General features: G+C 54.8%; 17 non-coding genes across 17 annotated transcripts; all 17 read right to left on the reverse strand.

The window, feature by feature from the left end:
- Positions 1-229: 229 nt before the first annotated feature.
- LOC126088966 (5S ribosomal RNA) lies at positions 230-348 on the reverse strand. The gene has a single exon (XR_007520314.1). It is a non-coding gene; the product is annotated as a 5S ribosomal RNA (ribosomal RNA).
- An 850-nt stretch (positions 349-1,198) lies between these two features.
- Positions 1,199-1,317, reverse strand: LOC126088968 (5S ribosomal RNA). Its single transcript, XR_007520316.1, has one exon. It is a non-coding gene; the product is annotated as a 5S ribosomal RNA (ribosomal RNA).
- An 851-nt stretch (positions 1,318-2,168) lies between these two features.
- Positions 2,169-2,287, reverse strand: LOC126088969 (5S ribosomal RNA). Its single transcript, XR_007520317.1, has one exon. It is a non-coding gene; the product is annotated as a 5S ribosomal RNA (ribosomal RNA).
- An 851-nt stretch (positions 2,288-3,138) lies between these two features.
- On the reverse strand, positions 3,139-3,257 carry LOC126089340 (5S ribosomal RNA). Its single transcript, XR_007520668.1, has one exon. It is a non-coding gene; the product is annotated as a 5S ribosomal RNA (ribosomal RNA).
- Positions 3,258-4,108: 851 nt separating this feature from the next.
- On the reverse strand, positions 4,109-4,227 carry LOC126088970 (5S ribosomal RNA). The gene has a single exon (XR_007520318.1). It is a non-coding gene; the product is annotated as a 5S ribosomal RNA (ribosomal RNA).
- An 850-nt stretch (positions 4,228-5,077) lies between these two features.
- LOC126088973 (5S ribosomal RNA) lies at positions 5,078-5,196 on the reverse strand. The gene has a single exon (XR_007520319.1). It is a non-coding gene; the product is annotated as a 5S ribosomal RNA (ribosomal RNA).
- Positions 5,197-6,047: 851 nt separating this feature from the next.
- LOC126088974 (5S ribosomal RNA) lies at positions 6,048-6,166 on the reverse strand. Its single transcript, XR_007520320.1, has one exon. It is a non-coding gene; the product is annotated as a 5S ribosomal RNA (ribosomal RNA).
- Positions 6,167-7,017: 851 nt separating this feature from the next.
- On the reverse strand, positions 7,018-7,136 carry LOC126089341 (5S ribosomal RNA). The gene has a single exon (XR_007520669.1). It is a non-coding gene; the product is annotated as a 5S ribosomal RNA (ribosomal RNA).
- Positions 7,137-7,987: 851 nt separating this feature from the next.
- On the reverse strand, positions 7,988-8,106 carry LOC126088975 (5S ribosomal RNA). Its single transcript, XR_007520321.1, has one exon. It is a non-coding gene; the product is annotated as a 5S ribosomal RNA (ribosomal RNA).
- Positions 8,107-8,957: 851 nt separating this feature from the next.
- On the reverse strand, positions 8,958-9,076 carry LOC126089342 (5S ribosomal RNA). Its single transcript, XR_007520670.1, has one exon. It is a non-coding gene; the product is annotated as a 5S ribosomal RNA (ribosomal RNA).
- Positions 9,077-9,928: 852 nt separating this feature from the next.
- LOC126088976 (5S ribosomal RNA) lies at positions 9,929-10,047 on the reverse strand. The gene has a single exon (XR_007520322.1). It is a non-coding gene; the product is annotated as a 5S ribosomal RNA (ribosomal RNA).
- An 851-nt stretch (positions 10,048-10,898) lies between these two features.
- LOC126089343 (5S ribosomal RNA) lies at positions 10,899-11,017 on the reverse strand. The gene has a single exon (XR_007520671.1). It is a non-coding gene; the product is annotated as a 5S ribosomal RNA (ribosomal RNA).
- Positions 11,018-11,868: 851 nt separating this feature from the next.
- On the reverse strand, positions 11,869-11,987 carry LOC126088977 (5S ribosomal RNA). The gene has a single exon (XR_007520323.1). It is a non-coding gene; the product is annotated as a 5S ribosomal RNA (ribosomal RNA).
- An 851-nt stretch (positions 11,988-12,838) lies between these two features.
- Positions 12,839-12,957, reverse strand: LOC126089345 (5S ribosomal RNA). Its single transcript, XR_007520673.1, has one exon. It is a non-coding gene; the product is annotated as a 5S ribosomal RNA (ribosomal RNA).
- Positions 12,958-13,808: 851 nt separating this feature from the next.
- Positions 13,809-13,927, reverse strand: LOC126088978 (5S ribosomal RNA). Its single transcript, XR_007520324.1, has one exon. It is a non-coding gene; the product is annotated as a 5S ribosomal RNA (ribosomal RNA).
- An 851-nt stretch (positions 13,928-14,778) lies between these two features.
- Positions 14,779-14,897, reverse strand: LOC126089346 (5S ribosomal RNA). The gene has a single exon (XR_007520674.1). It is a non-coding gene; the product is annotated as a 5S ribosomal RNA (ribosomal RNA).
- An 852-nt stretch (positions 14,898-15,749) lies between these two features.
- Positions 15,750-15,868, reverse strand: LOC126089172 (5S ribosomal RNA). Its single transcript, XR_007520509.1, has one exon. It is a non-coding gene; the product is annotated as a 5S ribosomal RNA (ribosomal RNA).
- Between the last annotated feature and the right edge of the window lie 268 nt (positions 15,869-16,136).

Here is a 16,136-nt window from a genome sequence, read left to right on the forward strand (position 1 = left end):
AACAATAGGCGGTGACGTATTTCAGAAATCATCTGCCGATTCGTACTGTTTTGTCGTTTTCAAAGTCTTCTTGGCAAACTTGGTTAGCACATTCTCCCTCAAACAGAGTTAATTACTGCATTTTCGTACCATTACAGTAGTTTAAAAGGCTTAAGGAAGCATCTTTGTCACAACAGAAAGGTAGTTTGAAAATTGGGCTGGCGACATAACAAAAAAAAAACAGGAAGGGAGCCAACAGCACCCGGGTTTCCCAGGCGGTCACCCATCCAAGTACTAGCCGGGCCCGATGATGCTTAACTTCGGTGATCGGACGAGAACCGGTGTATTCATCATGGTATGGCCGTTGGCGCTCATCTAATGTAGGAGCACGGCAGAATTCTCGTTCGGCTTTTCTCCCAACACACAAAATGTTAGTTTTCGGCCGCATTTGACGAAAGCGCTTCCTTCCGCAACCGCCAGTTCCTCGAGGACGGCGCGGGGAGGCGCGCCCGGCGTCCCAGCAGAGTGACGGCCGAATTGGCGGGCGCACCGCCGCGTGTGTGAGACGCACTGCTGTTCGTTGCACCCCCTGTCATTCGCTGGGCGCGTGCAGCCTTCGACACTAGCGGAGGACGCATCTTGTCCCTGGTGTTCAGCGGAAGGCCTGTGCGGGGTGTGGCAGTGTCGTGCTGGAGGGCCCACTGGTAGCGATGTGGGCTTCCTCGCCTCGCCTCGCCTCGCCTCGCCTCGCCTCACACCAGGTGTCTGCGTAGTTTGCAGTGCATTCGCACCATTCCTATCCCTGTCCCTGTCCCCGTCCCGACTTGTCCCGACTTTGCTCGACTGCCGCTCGCTGCCGCTCGGGTCGTGGTCCATATGACAGCGCAAGCACGACAAACGTCTGCGGGACGAGACGAGACGAGACGAGACGAGACGACTAAGGAATAAATTCGTGGTTACAAATCAAATTTGGAACTCTACACTCCTACACAACAATAGGCGGTGACGTATTTCAGAAAACATCTGCCGATTCGTACTGTTTTGTCGTTTTCAAAGTCTTCTTGGCAAACTTGGTTAGCACATTCTCCCTCAAACAGAGTTAATTACTGCATTTTCGTACCATTACAGTAGTTTAAAAGGCTTAAGGAAGCATCTTTGTCACAACAGAAAGGTAGTTTGAAAATTGGGCTGGCGACATAACAAAAAAAAACAGGAAGGGAGCCAACAGCACCCGGGTTTCCCAGGCGGTCACCCATCCAAGTACTAGCCGGGCCCGATGATGCTTAACTTCGGTGATCGGACGAGAACCGGTGTATTCATCATGGTATGGCCGTTGGCGCTCATCTAATGTAGGAGCACGGCAGAATTCGCGTTCGGCTTTTCTCCCAACACACAAAATGTTAGTTTTCGGCCGCATTTGACGAAAGCGCTTCCTTCCGCAACCGCCAGTTCCTCGAGGACGGCGCGGGGAGGCGCGCCCGGCGTCCCAGCAGAGTGACGGCCGAATTGGCGGGCGCACCGCCGCGTGTGTGAGACGCACTGCTGCTCGTTGCACCCCCTGTCATTCGCTGGGCGCGTGCAGCCTTCGACACTAGCGGAGGACGCATCTTGTCCCTGGTGTTCAGCGGAAGGCCTGTGCGGGGTGTGGCAGTGTGGTGCTGGAGGGCCCACTGGTAGCGATGTGGGCTTCCTCGCCTCGCCTCGCCTCGCCTCGCCTCGCCTCACACCAGGTGTCTGCGTAGTTTGCAGTGCATTCGCACCATTCCTATCCCTGTCCCTGTCCCCGTCCCGACTTGTCCCGACTTTGCTCGACTGCCGCTCGCTGCCGCTCGGGTCGTGGTCCATATGACAGCGCAAGCACGACAAACGTCTGCGGGACGAGACGAGACGAGACGAGACGAGACGACTAAGGAATAAATTCGTGGTTACAAATCAAATTTGGAACTCTACACTCCTACACAACAATAGGCGGTGACGTATTTCAGAAATCATCTGCCGATTCGTACTGTTTTGTCGTTTTCAAAGTCTTCTTGGCAAACTTGGTTAGCACATTCTCCCTCAAACAGAGTTAATTACTGCATTTTCGTACCATTACAGTAGTTTAAAAGGCTTAAGGAAGCATCTTTGTCACAACAGAAAGGTAGTTTGAAAATTGGGCTGGCGACATAACAAAAAAAAAACAGGAAGGGAGCCAACAGCACCCGGGTTTCCCAGGCGGTCACCCATCCAAGTACTAGCCGGGCCCGATGATGCTTAACTTCGGTGATCGGACGAGAACCGGTGTATTCATCATGGTATGGCCGTTGGCGCTCATCTAATGTAGGAGCACGGCAGAATTCTCGTTCGGCTTTTCTCCCAACACACAAAATGTTAGTTTTCGGCCGCATTTGACGAAAGCGCTTCCTTCCGCAACCGCCAGTTCCTCGAGGACGGCGCGGGGAGGCGCGCCCGGCGTCCCAGCAGAGTGACGGCCGAATTGGCGGGCGCACCGCCGCGTGTGTGAGACGCACTGCTGCTCGTTGCACCCCCTGTCATTCGCTGGGCGCGTGCAGCCTTCGACACTAGCGGAGGACGCATCTTGTCCCTGGTGTTCAGCGGAAGGCCTGTGCGGGGTGTGGCAGTGTCGTGCTGGAGGGCCCACTGGTAGCGATGTGGGCTTCCTCGCCTCGCCTCGCCACGCCTCGCCTCGCCTCACACCAGGTGTCTGCGTAGTTTGCAATGCATTCGCACCATTCCTATACCTGTCCCTGTCCCCGTCCCGACTTGTCCCGACTTTGCTCGACTGCCGCTCGCTGCCGCTGGGGTCGTGGTCCATATGACAGCCCAAGCACGACAAACTTCTGCGGGACGAGACGAGACGAGACGAGTCGAGACGACTAAGGAATAAATTCGTTTTCACAAATCAAATTTGGAACTCTACACTCCTACACAACAATAGGCGGTGACGTATTTCAGAAATCACCTGCCGATTCGTACTGTTTCGTCGTTTTCAAAGTCTTCTTGGCAAACTTGGTTAGCACATTCTCCCTCAAACTGAGTTAATTACTGCATTTTCGTACCATTACAGTAGTTTAAAAGGCTTAAGGAAGCATCTTTGTCACAACAGAAAGGTAGTTTGAAAATTGGGCTGGCGACATAACAAAAAAAAAACAGGAAGGGAGCCAACAGCACCCGGGTTTCCCAGGCGGTCACCCATCCAAGTACTAGCCGTGCCCGATGATGCTTAACTTCGGTGATCGGACGAGAACCGGTGTATTCATCATGGTATGGCCGTTGGCGCTCATCTAATGTAGGAGCACGGCAGAATTCTCGTTCGGCTTTTCTCCCAACACACAAAATGTTAGTTTTTGGCCGCATTTGACGAAAGCGCTTCCTTCCGCAACCGCCAGTTCCTCGAGGACGGCGCGGGGAGGCGCGCCCGGCGTCCCAGCAGAGTGACGGCCGAATTGGCGGGCGCACCGCCGCGTGTGTGAGGCGCACTGCTGTTCGTTGCACCCCCTGTCATTCGCTGGGCGCGTGCAGCCTTCGACACTAGCGGAGGACGCATCTTGTCCCTGGTGTTCAGCGGAAGGCCTGTGCGGGGTGTGGCAGTGTCGTGCTGGAGGGCCCACTGGTAGCGATGTGGGCTTCCTCGCCTCGCCTCGCCTCGCCTCGCCTCGCCTCACACCAGGTGTCTGCGTAGTTTGCAGTGCATTCGCACCATTCCTATCCCTGTCCCTGTCCCCGTCCCGACTTGTCCCGACTTTGCTCGACTGCCGCTCGCTGCCGCTCGGGTCGTGGTCCATATGACAGCGCAAGCACGACAAACGTCTGCGGGACGAGACGAGACGAGACGAGACGAGACGACTAAGGAATAAATTCGTGGTTACAAATCAAATTTGGAACTCTACACTCCTACACAACAATAGGCGGTGACGTATTTCAGAAATCATCTGCCGATTCGTACTGTTTTGTCGTTTTCAAAGTCTTCTTGGCAAACTTGGTTAGCACATTCTCCCTCAAACAGAGTTAATTACTGCATTTTCGTACCATTACAGTAGTTTAAAAGGCTTAAGGAAGCATCTTTGTCACAACAGAAAGGTAGTTTGAAAATTGGGCTGGCGACATAACAAAAAAAAAACAGGAAGGGAGCCAACAGCACCCGGGTTTCCCAGGCGGTCACCCATCCAAGTACTAGCCGGGCCCGATGATGCTTAACTTCGGTGATCGGACGAGAACCGGTGTATTCATCATGGTATGGCCGTTGGCGCTCATCTAATGTAGGAGCACGGCAGAATTCGCGTTCGGCTTTTCTCCCAACACACAAAATGTTAGTTTTCGGCCGCATTTGACGAAAGCGCTTCCTTCCGCAACCGCCAGTTCCTCGAGGACGGCGCGGGGAGGCGCGCCCGGCGTCCCAGCAGAGTGACGGCCGAATTGGCGGGCGCACCGCCGCGTGTGTGAGACGCACTGCTGCTCGTTGCACCCCCTGTCATTCGCTGGGCGCGTGCAGCCTTCGACACTAGCGGAGGACGCATCTTGTCCCTGGTGTTCAGCGGAAGGCCTGTGCGGGGTGTGGCAGTGTCGTGCTGGAGGGCCCACTGGTAGCGATGTGGGCTTCCTCGCCTCGCCTCGCCACGCCTCGCCTCGCCTCACACCAGGTGTCTGCGTAGTTTGCAATGCATTCGCACCATTCCTATACCTGTCCCTGTCCCCGTCCCGACTTGTCCCGACTTTGCTCGGCTGCCGCTCGCTGCCGCTGGGGTCGTGGTCCATATGACAGCCCAAGCACGACAAACTTCTGCGGGACGAGACGAGACGAGACGAGTCGAGACGACTAAGGAATAAATTCGTTTTTACAAATCAAATTTGGAACTCTACACTCCTACACAACAATAGGCGGTGACGTATTTCAGAAATCACCTGCCGATTCGTACAGTTTTGTCGTTTTCAAAGTCTTCTTGGCAAACTTGGTTAGCACATTCTCCCTCAAACTGAGTTAATTACTGCATTTTCGTACCATTACAGTAGTTTAAAAGGCTTAAGGAAGCATCTTTGTCACAACAGAAAGGTAGTTTGAAAATTGGGCTGGCGACATAACAAAAAAAAACAGGAAGGGAGCCAACAGCACCCGGGTTTCCCAGGCGGTCACCCATCCAAGTACTAGCCGGGCCCGATGATGCTTAACTTCGGTGATCGGACGAGAACCGGTGTATTCATCATGGTATGGCCGTTGGCGCTCATCTAATGTAGGAGCACGGCAGAATTCGCGTTCGGCTTTTCTCCCAACACACAAAATGTTAGTTTTCGGCCGCATTTGACGAAAGCGCTTCCTTCCGCAACCGCCAGTTCCTCGAGGACGGCGCGGGGAGGCGCGCCCGGCGTCCCAGCAGAGTGACGGCCGAATTGGCGGGCGCACCGCCGCGTGTGTGAGACGCACTGCTGCTCGTTGCACCCCCTGTCATTCGCTGGGCGCGTGCAGCCTTCGACACTAGCGGAGGACGCATCTTGTCCCTGGTGTTCAGCGGAAGGCCTGTGCGGGGTGTGGCAGTGTGGTGCTGGAGGGCCCACTGGTAGCGATGTGGGCTTCCTCGCCTCGCCTCGCCTCGCCTCGCCTCGCCTCACACCAGGTGTCTGCGTAGTTTGCAGTGCATTCGCACCATTCCTATCCCTGTCCCTGTCCCCGTCCCGACTTGTCCCGACTTTGCTCGACTGCCGCTCGCTGCCGCTCGGGTCGTGGTCCATATGACAGCGCAAGCACGACAAACGTCTGCGGGACGAGACGAGACGAGACGAGACGAGACGACTAAGGAATAAATTCGTGGTTACAAATCAAATTTGGAACTCTACACTCCTACACAACAATAGGCGGTGACGTATTTCAGAAATCATCTGCCGATTCGTACTGTTTTGTCGTTTTCAAAGTCTTCTTGGCAAACTTGGTTAGCACATTCTCCCTCAAACAGAGTTAATTACTGCATTTTCGTACCATTACAGTAGTTTAAAAGGCTTAAGGAAGCATCTTTGTCACAACAGAAAGGTAGTTTGAAAATTGGGCTGGCGACATAACAAAAAAAAAACAGGAAGGGAGCCAACAGCACCCGGGTTTCCCAGGCGGTCACCCATCCAAGTACTAGCCGGGCCCGATGATGCTTAACTTCGGTGATCGGACGAGAACCGGTGTATTCATCATGGTATGGCCGTTGGCGCTCATCTAATGTAGGAGCACGGCAGAATTCTCGTTCGGCTTTTCTCCCAACACACAAAATGTTAGTTTTCGGCCGCATTTGACGAAAGCGCTTCCTTCCGCAACCGCCAGTTCCTCGAGGACGGCGCGGGGAGGCGCGCCCGGCGTCCCAGCAGAGTGACGGCCGAATTGGCGGGCGCACCGCCGCGTGTGTGAGACGCACTGCTGCTCGTTGCACCCCCTGTCATTCGCTGGGCGCGTGCAGCCTTCGACACTAGCGGAGGACGCATCTTGTCCCTGGTGTTCAGCGGAAGGCCTGTGCGGGGTGTGGCAGTGTCGTGCTGGAGGGCCCACTGGTAGCGATGTGGGCTTCCTCGCCTCGCCTCGCCACGCCTCGCCTCGCCTCACACCAGGTGTCTGCGTAGTTTGCAATGCATTCGCACCATTCCTATACCTGTCCCTGTCCCCGTCCCGACTTGTCCCGACTTTGCTCGACTGCCGCTCGCTGCCGCTGGGGTCGTGGTCCATATGACAGCCCAAGCACGACAAACTTCTGCGGGACGAGACGAGACGAGACGAGTCGAGACGACTAAGGAATAAATTCGTTTTTACAAATCAAATTTGGAACTCTACACTCCTACACAACAATAGGCGGTGACGTATTTCAGAAATCACCTGCCGATTCGTACTGTTTTGTCGTTTTCAAAGTCTTCTTGGCAAACTTGGTTAGCACATTCTCCCTCAAACTGAGTTAATTACTGCATTTTCGTACCATTACAGTAGTTTAAAAGGCTTAAGGAAGCATCTTTGTCACAACAGAAAGGTAGTTTGAAAATTGGGCTGGCGACATAACAAAAAAAAAACAGGAAGGGAGCCAACAGCACCCGGGTTTCCCAGGCGGTCACCCATCCAAGTACTAGCCGTGCCCGATGATGCTTAACTTCGGTGATCGGACGAGAACCGGTGTATTCATCATGGTATGGCCGTTGGCGCTCATCTAATGTAGGAGCACGGCAGAATTCTCGTTCGGCTTTTCTCCCAACACACAAAATGTTAGTTTTTGGCCGCATTTGACGAAAGCGCTTCCTTCCGCAACCGCCAGTTCCTCGAGGACGGCGCGGGGAGGCGCGCCCGGCGTCCCAGCAGAGTGACGGCCGAATTGGCGGGCGCACCGCCGCGTGTGTGAGGCGCACTGCTGTTCGTTGCACCCCCTGTCATTCGCTGGGCGCGTGCAGCCTTCGACACTAGCGGAGGACGCATCTTGTCCCTGGTGTTCAGCGGAAGGCCTGTGCGGGGTGTGGCAGTGTCGTGCTGGAGGGCCCACTGGTAGCGATGTGGGCTTCCTCGCCTCGCCTCGCCTCGCCTCGCCTCGCCTCACACCAGGTGTCTGCGTAGTTTGCAGTGCATTCGCACCATTCCTATCCCTGTCCCTGTCCCCGTCCCGACTTGTCCCGACTTTGCTCGACTGCCGCTCGCTGCCGCTCGGGTCGTGGTCCATATGACAGCGCAAGCACGACAAACGTCTGCGGGACGAGACGAGACGAGACGAGACGAGACGACTAAGGAATAAATTCGTGGTTACAAATCAAATTTGGAACTCTACACTCCTACACAACAATAGGCGGTGACGTATTTCAGAAATCATCTGCCGATTCGTACTGTTTTGTCGTTTTCAAAGTCTTCTTGGCAAACTTGGTTAGCACATTCTCCCTCAAACAGAGTTAATTACTGCATTTTCGTACCATTACAGTAGTTTAAAAGGCTTAAGGAAGCATCTTTGTCACAACAGAAAGGTAGTTTGAAAATTGGGCTGGCGACATAACAAAAAAAAAACAGGAAGGGAGCCAACAGCACCCGGGTTTCCCAGGCGGTCACCCATCCAAGTACTAGCCGGGCCCGATGATGCTTAACTTCGGTGATCGGACGAGAACCGGTGTATTCATCATGGTATGGCCGTTGGCGCTCATCTAATGTAGGAGCACGGCAGAATTCTCGTTCGGCTTTTCTCCCAACACACAAAATGTTAGTTTTCGGCCGCATTTGACGAAAGCGCTTCCTTCCGCAACCGCCAGTTCCTCGAGGACGGCGCGGGGAGGCGCGCCCGGCGTCCCAGCAGAGTGACGGCCGAATTGGCGGGCGCACCGCCGCGTGTGTGAGACGCACTGCTGCTCGTTGCACCCCCTGTCATTCGCTGGGCGCGTGCAGCCTTCGACACTAGCGGAGGACGCATCTTGTCCCTGGTGTTCAGCGGAAGGCCTGTGCGGGGTGTGGCAGTGTCGTGCTGGAGGGCCCACTGGTAGCGATGTGGGCTTCCTCGCCTCGCCTCGCCACGCCTCGCCTCGCCTCACACCAGGTGTCTGCGTAGTTTGCAATGCATTCGCACCATTCCTATACCTGTCCCTGTCCCCGTCCCGACTTGTCCCGACTTTGCTCGACTGCCGCTCGCTGCCGCTGGGGTCGTGGTCCATATGACAGCCCAAGCACGACAAACTTCTGCGGGACGAGACGAGACGAGACGAGTCGAGACGACTAAGGAATAAATTCGTTTTTACAAATCAAATTTGGAACTCTACACTCCTACACAACAATAGGCGGTGACGTATTTCAGAAATCACCTGCCGATTCGTACTGTTTTGTCGTTTTCAAAGTCTTCTTGGCAAACTTGGTTAGCACATTCTCCCTCAAACTGAGTTAATTACTGCATTTTCGTACCATTACAGTAGTTTAAAAGGCTTAAGGAAGCATCTTTGTCACAACAGAAAGGTAGTTTGAAAATTGGGCTGGCGACATAACAAAAAAAAAACAGGAAGGGAGCCAACAGCACCCGGGTTTCCCAGGCGGTCACCCATCCAAGTACTAGCCGTGCCCGATGATGCTTAACTTCGGTGATCGGACGAGAACCGGTGTATTCATCATGGTATGGCCGTTGGCGCTCATCTAATGTAGGAGCACGGCAGAATTCTCGTTCGGCTTTTCTCCCAACACACAAAATGTTAGTTTTTGGCCGCATTTGACGAAAGCGCTTCCTTCCGCAACCGCCAGTTCCTCGAGGACGGCGCGGGGAGGCGCGCCCGGCGTCCCAGCAGAGTGACGGCCGAATTGGCGGGCGCACCGCCGCGTGTGTGAGGCGCACTGCTGTTCGTTGCACCCCCTGTCATTCGCTGGGCGCGTGCAGCCTTCGACACTAGCGGAGGACGCATCTTGTCCCTGGTGTTCAGCGGAAGGCCTGTGCGGGGTGTGGCAGTGTCGTGCTGGAGGGCCCACTGGTAGCGATGTGGGCTTCCTCGCCTCGCCTCGCCTCGCCTCGCCTCGCCTCACACCAGGTGTCTGCGTAGTTTGCAGTGCATTCGCACCATTCCTATCCCTGTCCCTGTCCCCGTCCCGACTTGTCCCGACTTTGCTCGACTGCCGCTCGCTGCCGCTCGGGTCGTGGTCCATATGACAGCGCAAGCACGACAAACGTCTGCGGGACGAGACGAGACGAGACGAGACGAGACGACTAAGGAATAAATTCGTGGTTACAAATCAAATTTGGAACTCTACACTCCTACACAACAATAGGCGGTGACGTATTTCAGAAATCATCTGCCGATTCGTACTGTTTTGTCGTTTTCAAAGTCTTCTTGGCAAACTTGGTTAGCACATTCTCCCTCAAACAGAGTTAATTACTGCATTTTCGTACCATTACAGTAGTTTAAAAGGCTTAAGGAAGCATCTTTGTCACAACAGAAAGGTAGTTTGAAAATTGGGCTGGCGACATAACAAAAAAAAAAACAGGAAGGGAGCCAACAGCACCCGGGTTTCCCAGGCGGTCACCCATCCAAGTACTAGCCGGGCCCGATGATGCTTAACTTCGGTGATCGGACGAGAACCGGTGTATTCATCATGGTATGGCCGTTGGCGCTCATCTAATGTAGGAGCACGGCAGAATTCGCGTTCGGCTTTTCTCCCAACACACAAAATGTTAGTTTTCGGCCGCATTTGACGAAAGCGCTTCCTTCCGCAACCGCCAGTTCCTCGAGGACGGCGCGGGGAGGCGCGCCCGGCGTCCCAGCAGAGTGACGGCCGAATTGGCGGGCGCACCGCCGCGTGTGTGAGACGCACTGCTGCTCGTTGCACCCCCTGTCATTCGCTGGGCGCGTGCAGCCTTCGACACTAGCGGAGGACGCATCTTGTCCCTGGTGTTCAGCGGAAGGCCTGTGCGGGGTGTGGCAGTGTCGTGCTGGAGGGCCCACTGGTAGCGATGTGGGCTTCCTCGCCTCGCCTCGCCACGCCTCGCCTCGCCTCACACCAGGTGTCTGCGTAGTTTGCAATGCATTCGCACCATTCCTATACCTGTCCCTGTCCCCGTCCCGACTTGTCCCGACTTTGCTCGGCTGCCGCTCGCTGCCGCTGGGGTCGTGGTCCATATGACAGCCCAAGCACGACAAACTTCTGCGGGACGAGACGAGACGAGACGAGTCGAGACGACTAAGGAATAAATTCGTTTTTACAAATCAAATTTGGAACTCTACACTCCTACACAACAATAGGCGGTGACGTATTTCAGAAATCACCTGCCGATTCGTACAGTTTTGTCGTTTTCAAAGTCTTCTTGGCAAACTTGGTTAGCACATTCTCCCTCAAACTGAGTTAATTACTGCATTTTCGTACCATTACAGTAGTTTAAAAGGCTTAAGGAAGCATCTTTGTCACAACAGAAAGGTAGTTTGAAAATTGGGCTGGCGACATAACAAAAAAAAAACAGGAAGGGAGCCAACAGCACCCGGGTTTCCCAGGCGGTCACCCATCCAAGTACTAGCCGTGCCCGATGATGCTTAACTTCGGTGATCGGACGAGAACCGGTGTATTCATCATGGTATGGCCGTTGGCGCTCATCTAATGTAGGAGCACGGCAGAATTCTCGTTCGGCTTTTCTCCCAACACACAAAATGTTAGTTTTCGGCCGCATTTGACGAAAGCGCTTCCTTCCGCAACCGCCAGTTCCTCGAGGACGGCGCGGGGAGGCGCGCCCGGCGTCCCAGCAGAGTGACGGCCGAATTGGCGGGCGCACCGCCGCGTGTGTGAGACGCACTGCTGTTCGTTGCACCCCCTGTCATTCGCTGGGCGCGTGCAGCCTTCGACACTAGCGGAGGACGCATCTTGTCCCTGGTGTTCAGCGGAAGGCCTGTGCGGGGTGTGGCAGTGTCGTGCTGGAGGGCCCACTGGTAGCGATGTGGGCTTCCTCGCCTCGCCTCGCCTCGCCTCGCCTCGCCTCACACCAGGTGTCTGCGTAGTTTGCAGTGCATTCGCACCATTCCTATCCCTGTCCCTGTCCCCGTCCCGACTTGTCCCGACTTTGCTCGACTGCCGCTCGCTGCCGCTCGGGTCGTGGTCCATATGACAGCGCAAGCACGACAAACGTCTGCGGGACGAGACGAGACGAGACGAGACGAGACGACTAAGGAATAAATTCGTGGTTACAAATCAAATTTGGAACTCTACACTCCTACACAACAATAGGCGGTGACGTATTTCAGAAATCATCTGCCGATTCGTACTGTTTTGTCGTTTTCAAAGTCTTCTTGGCAAACTTGGTTAGCACATTCTCCCTCAAACAGAGTTAATTACTGCATTTTCGTACCATTACAGTAGTTTAAAAGGCTTAAGGAAGCATCTTTGTCACAACAGAAAGGTAGTTTGAAAATTGGGCTGGCGACATAACAAAAAAAAAACAGGAAGGGAGCCAACAGCACCCGGGTTTCCCAGGCGGTCACCCATCCAAGTACTAGCCGGGCCCGATGATGCTTAACTTCGGTGATCGGACGAGAACCGGTGTATTCATCATGGTATGGCCGTTGGCGCTCATCTAATGTAGGAGCACGGCAGAATTCTCGTTCGGCTTTTCTCCCAACACACAAAATGTTAGTTTTCGGCCGCATTTGACGAAAGCGCTTCCTTCCGCAACCGCCAGTTCCTCGAGGACGGCGCGGGGAGGCGCGCCCGGCGTCCCAGCAGAGTGACGGCCGAATTGGCGGGCGCACCGCCGCGTGTGTGAGACGCACTGCTGCTCGTTGCACCCCCTGTCATTCGCTGGGCGCGTGCAGCCTTCGACACTAGCGGAGGACGCATCTTGTCCCTGGTGTTCAGCGGAAGGCCTGTGCGGGGTGTGGCAGTGTCGTGCTGGAGGGCCCACTGGTAGCGATGTGGGCTTCCTCGCCTCGCCTCGCCACGCCTCGCCTCGCCTCACACCAGGTGTCTGCGTAGTTTGCAATGCATTCGCACCATTCCTATACCTGTCCCTGTCCCCGTCCCGACTTGTCCCGACTTTGCTCGACTGCCGCTCGCTGCCGCTGGGGTCGTGGTCCATATGACAGCCCAAGCACGACAAACTTCTGCGGGACGAGACGAGACGAGACGAGTCGAGACGACTAAGGAATAAATTCGTTTTTACAAATCAAATTTGGAACTCTACACTCCTACACAACAATAGGCGGTGACGTATTTCAGAAATCACCTGCCGATTCGTACTGTTTTGTCGTTTTCAAAGTCTTCTTGGCAAACTTGGTTAGCACATTCTCCCTCAAACTGAGTTAATTACTGCATTTTCGTACCATTACAGTAGTTTAAAAGGCTTAAGGAAGCATCTTTGTCACAACAGAAAGGTAGTTTGAAAATTGGGCTGGCGACATAACAAAAAAAAAACAGGAAGGGAGCCAACAGCACCCGGGTTTCCCAGGCGGTCACCCATCCAAGTACTAGCCGTGCCCGATGATGCTTAACTTCGGTGATCGGACGAGAACCGGTGTATTCATCATGGTATGGCCGTTGGCGCTCATCTAATGTAGGAGCACGGCAGAATTCTCGTTCGGCTTTTCTCCCAACACACAAAATGTTAGTTTTTGGCCGCATTTGACGAAAGCGCTTCCTTCCGCAACCGCCAGTTCCTCGAGGACGGCGCGGGGAGGCGCGCCCGGCGTCCCAGCAGAGTGACGGCCGAATTGGCGGGCGCACCGCCGCGTGTGTGAGGCGCACTGCTGTTCGTTGCACCCCCTGTCATTCGCTGGGCGCGTGCAGCCTTCGACACTAGCGGAGGACGCATCTTGTCCCTGGTGTTCAGCGGAAGGCCTGTGCGGGGTGTGGCAGTGTCGTGCTGGAGGGCCCACTGGTAGCGATGTGGGCTTCCTCGCCTCGCCTCGCCTCGCCTCGCCTCGCCTCACACCAGGTGTCTGCGTAGTTTGCAGTGCATTCGCACCATTCCTATCCCTGTCCCTGTCCCCGTCCCGACTTGTCCCGACTTTGCTCGACTGCCGCTCGCTGCCGCTCGGGTCGTGGTCCATATGACAGCGCAAGCACGACAAACGTCTGCGGGACGAGACGAGACGAGACGAGACGAGACGACTAAGGAATAAATTCGTGGTTACAAATCAAATTTGGAACTCTACACTCCTACACAACAATAGGCGGTGACGTATTTCAGAAATCATCTGCCGATTCGTACTGTTTTGTCGTTTTCAAAGTCTTCTTGGCAAACTTGGTTAGCACATTCTCCCTCAAACAGAGTTAATTACTGCATTTTCGTACCATTACAGTAGTTTAAAAGGCTTAAGGAAGCATCTTTGTCACAACAGAAAGGTAGTTTGAAAATTGGGCTGGCGACATAACAAAAAAAAAACAGGAAGGGAGCCAACAGCACCCGGGTTTCCCAGGCGGTCACCCATCCAAGTACTAGCCGGGCCCGATGATGCTTAACTTCGGTGATCGGACGAGAACCGGTGTATTCATCATGGTATGGCCGTTGGCGCTCATCTAATGTAGGAGCACGGCAGAATTCTCGTTCGGCTTTTCTCCCAACACACAAAATGTTAGTTTTCGGCCGCATTTGACGAAAGCGCTTCCTTCCGCAACCGCCAGTTCCTCGAGGACGGCGCGGGGAGGCGCGCCCGGCGTCCCAGCAGAGTGACGGCCGAATTGGCGGGCGCACCGCCGCGTGTGTGAGACGCACTGCTGCTCGTTGCACCCCCTGTCATTCGCTGGGCGCGTGCAGCCTTCGACACTAGCGGAGGACGCATCTTGTCCCTGGTGTTCAGCGGAAGGCCTGTGCGGGGTGTGGCAGTGTCGTGCTGGAGGGCCCACTGGTAGCGATGTGGGCTTCCTCGCCTCGCCTCGCCACGCCTCGCCTCGCCTCACACCAGGTGTCTGCGTAGTTTGCAATGCATTCGCACCATTCCTATACCTGTCCCTGTCCCCGTCCCGACTTGTCCCGACTTTGCTCGACTGCCGCTCGCTGCCGCTGGGGTCGTGGTCCATATGACAGCCCAAGCACGACAAACTTCTGCGGGACGAGACGAGACGAGACGAGTCGAGACGACTAAGGAATAAATTCGTTTTTACAAATCAAATTTGGAACTCTACACTCCTACACAACAATAGGCGGTGACGTATTTCAGAAATCACCTGCCGATTCGTACTGTTTTGTCGTTTTCAAAGTCTTCTTGGCAAACTTGGTTAGCACATTCTCCCTCAAACTGAGTTAATTACTGCATTTTCGTACCATTACAGTAGTTTAAAAGGCTTAAGGAAGCATCTTTGTCACAACAGAAAGGTAGTTTGAAAATTGGGCTGGCGACATAACAAAAAAAAAACAGGAAGGGAGCCAACAGCACCCGGGTTTCCCAGGCGGTCACCCATCCAAGTACTAGCCGTGCCCGATGATGCTTAACTTCGGTGATCGGACGAGAACCGGTGTATTCATCATGGTATGGCCGTTGGCGCTCATCTAATGTAGGAGCACGGCAGAATTCTCGTTCGGCTTTTCTCCCAACACACAAAATGTTAGTTTTTGGCCGCATTTGACGAAAGCGCTTCCTTCCGCAACCGCCAGTTCCTCGAGGACGGCGCGGGGAGGCGCGCCCGGCGTCCCAGCAGAGTGACGGCCGAATTGGCGGGCGCACCGCCGCGTGTGTGAGGCGCACTGCTGTTCGTTGCACCCCCTGTCATTCGCTGGGCGCGTGCAGCCTTCGACACTAGCGGAGGACGCATCTTGTCCCTGGTGTTCAGCGGAAGGCCTGTGCGGGGTGTGGCAGTGTCGTGCTGGAGGGCCCACTGGTAGCGATGTGGGCTTCCTCGCCTCGCCTCGCCTCGCCTCGCCTCGCCTCACACCAGGTGTCTGCGTAGTTTGCAGTGCATTCGCACCATTCCTATCCCTGTCCCTGTCCCCGTCCCGACTTGTCCCGACTTTGCTCGACTGCCGCTCGCTGCCGCTCGGGTCGTGGTCCATATGACAGCGCAAGCACGACAAACGTCTGCGGGACGAGACGAGACGAGACGAGACGAGACGACTAAGGAATAAATTCGTGGTTACAAATCAAATTTGGAACTCTACACTCCTACACAACAATAGGCGGTGACGTATTTCAGAAATCATCTGCCGATTCGTACTGTTTTGTCGTTTTCAAAGTCTTCTTGGCAAACTTGGTTAGCACATTCTCCCTCAAACAGAGTTAATTACTGCATTTTCGTACCATTACAGTAGTTTAAAAGGCTTAAGGAAGCATCTTTGTCACAACAGAAAGGTAGTTTGAAAATTGGGCTGGCGACATAACAAAAAAAAAAACAGGAAGGGAGCCAACAGCACCCGGGTTTCCCAGGCGGTCACCCATCCAAGTACTAGCCGGGCCCGATGATGCTTAACGTCGGTGATCGGACGAGAACCGGTGTATTCATCATGGTATGGCCGTTGGCGCTCATCTAATGTAGGAGCACGGCAGAATTCGCGTTCGGCTTTTCTCCCAACACACAAAATGTTAGTTTTCGGCCGCATTTGACGAAAGCGCTTCCTTCCGCAACCGCCAGTTCCTCGAGGACGGCGCGGGGAGGCGCGCCCGGCGTCCCAGCAGAGTGACGGCCGAATTGGCGGGCGCACCGCCGCGTGTGTGAGACGCACTGCTGCTCGTTGCACCCCCTGTCATTCGCTGGGCGCGTGCAGCCTTCGACACTAGCGGAGGACGCA

This window comes from Schistocerca cancellata, chromosome 6, assembly GCF_023864275.1.
Source record: "Schistocerca cancellata isolate TAMUIC-IGC-003103 chromosome 6, iqSchCanc2.1, whole genome shotgun sequence".
Lineage (NCBI taxonomy): Eukaryota > Metazoa > Arthropoda > Insecta > Orthoptera > Acrididae > Schistocerca > Schistocerca cancellata.